Source organism: Alligator mississippiensis, chromosome 2 (assembly GCF_030867095.1).
Source record: "Alligator mississippiensis isolate rAllMis1 chromosome 2, rAllMis1, whole genome shotgun sequence".
NCBI lineage: Eukaryota > Metazoa > Chordata > Crocodylia > Alligatoridae > Alligator > Alligator mississippiensis.
In genome coordinates, this window is record NC_081825.1 from 244,890,194 (window position 1) to 244,896,547 (window position 6,354).

The 6,354-nt window shown below is 43.6% G+C and overlaps 1 long non-coding RNA gene across 1 annotated transcript; it reads right to left on the bottom strand.

The window, feature by feature from the left end:
* Positions 1–754: 754 nt before the first annotated feature.
* LOC109285445 (uncharacterized) lies at positions 755–5,908 on the bottom strand. The gene is made up of 3 exons (XR_002093184.2): positions 5,525–5,908; positions 3,125–3,258; positions 755–1,498 (listed from the first exon to the last, which is right to left on the bottom strand). It is a non-coding gene; the product is annotated as an uncharacterized LOC109285445 (long non-coding RNA).
* Positions 5,909–6,354: the final 446 nt, after the last annotated feature.

The window sequence follows — 6,354 nt, forward strand, 5'->3', positions numbered from 1 at the left end:
GGAAAAGCCTTGTCTTAGATTTGCATACTGGTCCAGGATGGGTGGCGGCTCAGCTTCAGCTTTGGCCCCAAGCTCAGAGCTTAAGTCAAAGCTGAACTGCTGCCTGCCCCAGGCCAGGACTGTTCATTTGGTGTGGAAGGGGGCACATGGTCGGGGGAGCACTGAGGGAGACAACGGGGTGTGGGGGAGAATGGGGGGATACACTTGTGCCGCACAGGGGGAGCTCAGGTGAGACTGCGCAGCCTGCCCCAGCCCTGACCCAGTTCAACTGAGAGCTGCCACTGGTTTTCTCTGGCCAGGCTGGGCTGGGACTAGGCCAGAGCCACTACTGCTGCTGACTGCCCTAGAGCTGGAGCAGAGCTACAGCAGAAAGGCAGTGACCAGGGCGGTGGAGGGCAGGGAGCAGGGGAGACAGGCATGGGGGGTGGGCAGGTGGCAGGGGTCAGACACAGGCATGGGGGAAAGGGGTGGGGATTTGTGGGGCAGGCAACAGAGGGGAGCAGGCACTGGGGAGGGGCAAGCGGCAGGAAATACAGGAAGCAGGGGGAACAGGCACAGGAATGGGGGACAAGGGACAGGTAGGGACAGCAAGGGACAGAGGTCTGGCCCATTACCCCCATGCTGCCACTTTTCCTGCCACAACAGTGGAGGCAGGGGAACAAATTTTAAATGACCCTTCAATAATTAGATTCTATACATTGAAAATTAAAAATGTGTTATCATTTTTCATGTATAAGATATATTTATTGGCAGGTCTTCTACAATTCAAAATCATCTTGAATTCAGGTAAATACAGCACATTCTTTCCCCCTAATACAAAACTGAAAGAAGCCTGTCTATTAATAAAGAGCCCCTTTAAAAAGAAAAGTTGCAGATTAAAAATACACTTGTGTCTCAGTTTTTTACATACTTCTATTAAAAGAGTTTGATGTGAAAAGTGTTCATCTCTTCCATTTGTTTATGTATTTGACAGGCCTTTCTGTATGTTAATTTGCATGTCCACCTGTATGTTAATTTACATGCTATTGTAAGTCTGTTTCTACTGATTATGTTGGGCTTTCATAAAGCAACATTAAAAAACATAAGGAATATTAAATAAAACCAATAATGGCAAAGATGAGGGCAGATGTGCTCGCTGATATTATTTTAAATTAACTGTTTGTCTGCCTTTAATGGACAAAAGTGTTTATCCTGGGAAGTCATGCCCAATTTATTTATTAAAACCCAAACATACAGAACTACCAAACAAAAGAAAAATAAACTCCTGATTTATCAGATAACCCTGTTCATGGCTAATCATACAGTTGAACCTTTTGACATCTGGGTGTTGGCTCTCACCTTAAAATTTTAATTTTCTTTCTCTTTCCTTTTCCCTAATTGGAGATGTGCCTCTGTGACTATAGTTCAGGAGGGAATGGAATTTCCAACCCTGACAGTGTTTCTCCGAAACCATGGCAGTTTTCAAATCTCTCCTTCTCTGCTGGTAATGAAATACCACCTACAGACAGCATAAAGAAATATAGTAATGATTTTAGTAGTCACCACCACTGATGACTAAATGTAAAACCCTACCCTGATATAGGCCTCCCTCCCCTTCCCCCCACCCAGAACCACAAGTCAGCAGGCAGCAAAGCTTCACTTGTCAGGGCTTCTTCACATGAGATTGCACTTTAAGTAGCAGTGTCATACAGAAACACAAAAAAATTTGAATCCTTCTCCTGACCTGCAGCTGGCAATAAAGGATTCTGGACACAACTGTCTTTGCAGTCAGGAGATGTGATTTCAGCATGGGTAAGTATACCCTAGCTAGTTTTAATTTAGCTGGTTCAGTTAACAATAGCACTGAACAGGTGGCAGCACACGCTTCAGCATGTATGAACCTGGATACTGGACAGCTAGGCTATTCTGAAGTCCATGCTACCACATCTTCGCTGCTATCATTACCCACATTTTAAATTTACTGCTACAAAGAGCATAGTTCTTTACTAGATTTGCAGGACCTTCTGAATATTATCACTGGTGAGACTTGTACTAAATTCAGTCTAAGACGTTCCTCATTTATAACATTTTGGCAAGATAAAGGAGCCTCAAAGTGGAGGTGTGTGTGTGTGTGTGTGTGTGTGTGTGGGGTGGGGGGGGGGTCAGTAATTTACATCACTAAGATTCGTTACACTTGCAGAGTAAGTGCCCAAGTGGTAGAAGGGAGCTATTCTGTAAAGAAGGATCAGTTCCAATGTTAAACTCTGGAAATGTGTCCTGTGACTTTTTGCTATTGCATATTACACAATGGCACTCATTTTCTGAACACAAAAGACACCTTTCAGAGGCCATTTTAGTGTAATTCTGTTCACATCCACAAAGTGCAGAAGGTGACAGTTGTTTTTTTAAAGCGCCCTGTCAAGCTGGCCTCTTTCCTGGTGTTTAGTTAAAAAAAAAATTGGTGCAACGCAAGGAACTCTTATTCTTGAGTTGTCTGTATGCACATTCCACTCTGCGTATGTCCACACTTCCTGTGCTTGACTTGGAGATTTTTTAACTAGTAGTACCCATGCAACATGCATGCACCCTGCTGCATCTCACTGAGGGCTGAAAGGGTGGAGTGCTCCTACTGTATCTCAGTTCCTCTGAACCATTTCTTGAGTTGAGACAGAGGTTCTTGTTGTCAGCTTGCAGAACACAGGCTTTAACTTTACTTAGTTCCTTCACTTAGTTAATTCACTAGAGTTAGTTTTTCTTTCCCTTTGGCCACTAGCAATCTATTCCTAGGTTGAAGAAGCAGCAACTATCCCAAAGACAGATCAAGGTTCACCAGCAGCCATATCAGCTTGCCCTCCTTGCTTTTCCTCATCTCCTATACTAAAGCTTTAAAAAAGTCTGCCCTGATGGCAGATTCCCCTCATGCATTTTCCATCTAGACAGGTAAACTTAAGGATATGCTCCAAATTCATGCCAAAGGTAATACAGAATTTCATATAAACCAACAAATCCATGTTATGGTATTTTCCTGAAAATGTCTTACATCCAGGATGCAGGCATCCCCTCCTGCCCTGGAGGTGAAAAAAAGCCCTGACAAAGCCCTTGCAAAGGGCTGGAGCAAATGGAAAAACTATGTATGTCATCTCACCAGGTGTTTGTAGTCATAGTAGAAGATGATTATCACAGCCATCTCCACCCACAGACTTTCTCAATGGATCTTTGGGCAGAAATCAGGCTACAGAATAGCCAAAGTGGATCCTTCTACAAGTAGCATCAGCAGCACTGTTGAAAAATGTATCCATATTAGACATCTGCAAAGTATTTAGCAATATATTCACAAAATACTATGCAATTTCTAAAAAGCAGAAGTTATAGTCAGCAAAGCAGGACTTCATTTGCTATTGCCCGAGATTTCAGGACCCTGCCTCTGAATGGAGGGTCAGTGTTTGAATGCCACCTATATGCATTGTCTCTTTAAATATTCTGTAACCTATGCCCTCACTACTACCATTCCTGGCATTTTGTGGTTGAGAGGAAACTGAAGCATTTTACTTTCAGATCCTTTTATGTCTTTGGAGCAATGCATAAGGAGCAGTAGGGGTGTATGCACTGGAGGGGCCCTGTAAGCCAAGGAAATTTCCAAGCCTAAATACATGAAACACATGCATACTCTCTGTGGAATGTGTACTTGGACCTGCAAGGTCACTGTAAATTAAGTAACTTCTCCTTAATGTTTTTTTTTTATGGTAAGCTATGAGCTGTGACTGTCTGGGCAAGCATATTCAGCAGCATAAAAACAAACCTAAAATGGCTATCATCATGTGACAAAAAACATTTAAAATCAATCTTTATAAGGTGCTTAGATTTTATTACCTTTTAACTGCAAAATCAATATTTCTGTGGAAATAATATAGGTTAGGCCTATAATTATGCCTATATTACCACCTGTCTTTAATATAGGCATAATTAAAGACAGGTGGTATAAAAGAGCCATTTTTTTTTAAAGGGCCTTCAATTCATAATCCAATTTTGAGAGTACAATTAATTGTTGGTGTGACAGGAAAGCAGCAGCAAAGGTGCAGGTGATAGGGAAAGTAGAGGCTTGAGAGTTGAAGTGGGGCAGGCAGAAGAAAACCAGGGAAGGGAGGAAGTGGGGGAGAAGCAAGGGCAGGAGTACAGGATTGTGGAGTGGGGGGGAAGCAGGGGCAGGGAGGCTGACCCACCTCCCTCTACTTCTCTCCCCATCACCTGCCTTCTCTCACTTGCCTCCCTGACTCTCCCACCTTCTGCTGCCTCTTCTCTGATCTGGATGCAGGGGGAACCCTACAGCCACTCATGCTACAGTTCCTTCTTCCCTGCCTGGTTTCCCTCCCTCACCTCTCCTGATCAGGAGCAGGTTAGGAGGAATCTCTGTGCTGCCACAGCTGCTCCCTGCACATGGAGCAGGAACAGCTCTGGAGCTCCCCCATGCCTACTCCAGCTGAGAGCCAGACTACTGTAGCTGGGAGCTGCAGGGAGCCACCATGCAGGGAGGCTGGCTGGCTGGAGACCACAGCAGCAGTGCACAGATTCCTCCTTCTCAGCCCGGCTCCCTACCAGCAAGGAAGGCAAAGGGAGGGAAAGAGGTGGGGAGCAAATGCTGGAAGCAATAATCTGCATGTGGTTGATGTTGTCCCTGGCCCAGCCAGGCTCCCTGTACTGTCTCTCCCCACAGCTCCTGGATCAGTCTATTGCTTGATGCTAAAATGCTACTTTGTTTTCCCCATGACAAAAAAAATAATCTCATCTTGAAATTGAGTAAATACAGTACATTATTCAATATGGCTAGAATTTCAAAAGAATCAGTGGGTCCTTTAGGGCATGTAAGGTGCCATGAGTTAGACCAGGGCCCTGAATGTCTGTAGGCACCCATGTTCTTGCTCAAAGTCTATTAAAAAGACCTATAAAGCTCCTCTGAAAATATATTCTTTGTCTGTCTAGAGCAACCTGATGTTCAGAATACATTTACTTTTCCATTACAAATTAGTAGCAGAATTCTAAAGCGGAAATAAATGCTGATGTCTTAGCAACAGTTTTCAGCAACTCTTACAAACAACAGATATAAAAAAAAAAATCAGCCAAGGCAAACCTCCTACATAAGTCAAATGTTTCATGGCTGTCCGATTTAATGAATTAGTAAATTCTCTGTAATAGTTAATTGGATTGTTCTAAATACAATGCTATCTGGTCACACTAAAGTTGTGGACAGACATCACATTTGTCTCACTTCAGTTGTCAGACAAATTTTTTATTTCATTAGTACATGTTGATTACATGGTTTATTGCATTTTGCATTAAGTAATTGGATACAAAAGCATAAACAGTCCTTGATGTAGAAATCAGAACCTGGAATTCCTCCCTTCTAGGTGAATACCCATGTCATAAGGCTACAGCCTCCTCCTTCCTTTCTCTCTGACTTACAGACTTTGTAATACATTTGCTGTTTAACTGGAAGGGTGGACAGTGCCCCCACTCATCATAACATTTAATCGGGTGATGGGGAATATACCTGGGAGGTAGAAGATGTGGGTTTGAACCCCTTCAAACTGAGGAGAGCATCAAGCCACTGAACTACTGGATGAAGAACAAGTTGTAGCCTCATCTTCTTTTCTTCCTCCAGTCATCCTTTGTGAGCATCGATTTAGACACCGAATCCAAAAAGAAGATTCAGAGTTATGAAATATGATTAGGTAGCCATTTCACCACAACTTGGAGTAAGATTTCTAAGTCCTGTCCTTCTCTGGAACTTAGGGCACAATCCTGTCTTCAGTGTTTCCAAATTATAGCTCATATGCTGGCTTTTGTGGAGTCCATTCTTGGGTGCCCAACTCTGCTTATAAACTTGTAGGGGGAGCCTAGGCAGTTAACTTGGGACTGGGGTTTCTATAAGATAACCAAGTGCTGCAGACTGTAGCATTTAATCACTTAAATCAAGTGTTGACAACCTACAGCCCACTAACACTTTGGATCTGGCCTGTGGAGCCATGGCTTTGGCAGCCGGGAGGCAGTGCTCAAGGAGTGCTGCAGTCTGGAGATGGAGACTTTGGCAGAGGAGGAGACTCTGCCTGTGCAGCCCTGCAGCTGGTTGGCAGGGTGAAGTAGTGGTGGAGGTAGCTGGGTCCTAGTACCAACCTGTCTCAGGCCTGAGCTGGGTCGTTCCAGCCCACTGCCAGAAAACATTGACCTTTGACCCAAATCTTTTTTTGAATCCAGCCCACAGAGTTAAAACCCCCCAAATTCACTAACTGCTTTTTTAAAAGTTGGTTTAAGTATATGCATATTTTAATATATGCTACTTATATTTATTGGACCGTCCTCTCACCTTATATGGGTTTGTTT